The sequence below is a fragment of the Octodon degus genome, unplaced genomic scaffold, assembly GCF_000260255.1.
Source record: "Octodon degus isolate 3935 unplaced genomic scaffold, OctDeg1.0 scaffold00037, whole genome shotgun sequence".
Classification (NCBI taxonomy): domain Eukaryota; kingdom Metazoa; phylum Chordata; class Mammalia; order Rodentia; family Octodontidae; genus Octodon; species Octodon degus.
Genome location: NW_004524613.1, coordinates 6,085,222 through 6,087,406, shown reverse-complemented (window position 1 = coordinate 6,087,406; position 2,185 = coordinate 6,085,222).

Genomic DNA, 2,185 nt, shown 5'->3' with positions numbered 1-2,185 from the left:
AAAAAAAAAAAAAAAAAACAAATTGGAAAGAAAAAATGTGGGAGGTGGGTGTGAAGTCAGTGGCATTAACTGAATATAATATGGCGGCCTAAATGTTAATACAAGTGTGTGCTTCAGGGCTGGGAGTGTAGTTCAGCAGCAGAGCACTTGCCTAGCACGCATGAGGTGGAGGGTTTGGTCCCGAGTGCGGCAGGCAAAATGAAACAAAACAAAAGCTTTGGACTCCATTTATAGACATGTGGTGTACAGACCCAAGGAGACTATGATTCTACTCTGCTCAGTGATTTTCTGATTTCTTCACCTACAACATAGTGGGAAAGATGGAGGGAGGTGTGATCGGATGACAGTGAGCTGTCCAGAAAGTTCTTGTGAGATACAGCTGAAGACACAAGAGGAAGAGGAGGAAAAAAGCAGCAGCAGTGGCTTAGAGGTAACATGATCATAGCCTTTAGGAACTGAAGGCCTGCCACGAGGGGAGATGATAGGCAAGACTGCTACCGCAGAGCCACACCCCAAGATGATAATGAGAATGTTAAATAATAAGAATGATTGGGGCTGGGGAGATGGCTCAGTGGAATAAGCGCTTCCCTGGTAAGCGCAAGGGCATGAGTTCAATCCCCAGTTCCGCAAAAAAAAAAAAAAAAAAAAAAAAGAATGATACAAAAACTACAGGAAGGGCTGGGGAGATAGCTTGGCAGTCTAAGCACCTGCCTGGCAAGCACAAGGACCCGGGTTCCATCCCTGGTATTGCATGCCATGCCAGCTCTAGAACCTTGGGAGTGCTGTGCCAGCCACTGAAACCAAGCATGGTGGTATATGCCTGTAATCCCAGTGCTGGGGAGGATGAGGCAGGAGGATCACTAAGAGTCTGAGCTGCATAGTAACATCCTATACCAAATAAATAAAAGATTAAAAAATTATATTGAAAAACCCCCACAGGAAAACAGAGAAAGGAGGTAAGCGAATGGTCAAGTGAGGAGTGAATAGAGACGTGTAGTAGGAAAGCTTCATGAGGGATAAGAGATTCAGTGGGTCCTGAGGGTGGAAGGAAATTTGGATGCGGTGAAAGGTAGATATTTTCAATAGAGGGACCATCTAGGCAAATGAATAATAGTGAGTTTACAAAGTGGGGAGGGCACATCTTCACACCCCTAAAATCATACCACGTGGGTGATTGGTTCCACTACTGAGAGGGCTGGTTCCAGCTAAGAGCTGCCAAATGCCTTAGCCATGGTCACTTGGTGCTTTCCATATAACTTCTGAGGGGTACTGACTTGGAGGAGAGAGAAAAGTGAGGAGCTACTATTCACAGACTTAGTTACTTTTTTCATTGTTGAGACAAAATTCTCAGCATCCAGAGTTGGAAGAGGAAATGCTATTTCAGATCAGTTTGTAGTGGTTTCAGTCCGTAGCTGGCTGAGAGGCGTTACAGAGAGCTTGTCTATGGCAAGCAGGCAGGAGACTGCAAGGCAGCAAGAGAAAAGCAGCCGAGCAGCTTTTTTTGTCCCTTTGCCTTACATGCAGGCTACTTGGCATTTGAGTGGTGCCACCCACATCCAGGGTGGGGCACCCTTAATCCCAGCAACACACTCTTTATCCCAGCATCACTCTTCCTAATTCAGCCTTCTTTGAAACTCTTCACCTGTGACCCCATGAGGCTTTGGAGGGATGTCTAGATACCAGCCATAACGTACTAGACATACTACATCCTTCAAAATTCTTTAAATATTGTATCCTTTTCTCTTGACAAGTTCAACATGACCATTTTTTTCCTTACAGTATCAGAATAGTTTCTTTGATTTGGGTTCACACAAGTAGTTGACTTGGACATAAAACCCAGTTTTAAGAAAAATATTTATCTTTAAACAATAGAATCACATTCAGCTTTGGAGAAAGATACACATAGCATAAAGATGGGAGGAACAAAGACCAGGTGTAGGAACAGCAAATTTACACTTCTAGCTCAAAAACACATAATAAAATCTACCATCTTAAGCCTTTGGAAGTGTAAAGTTCACACTTCTGACTATATTTACTTTTTTTTTTTTTTTGCGGTACCAGGGATTGAACTCAGGACCTTGCGCTTGCCAGACAAGCACTTATTCTACTGAGCTATCTCCCTGGCCCCCAAATCAGTGAAGCCTTCCTCTCTCTCTCTCTCTCTCTCTCTCTCTCTCTCTCTCTC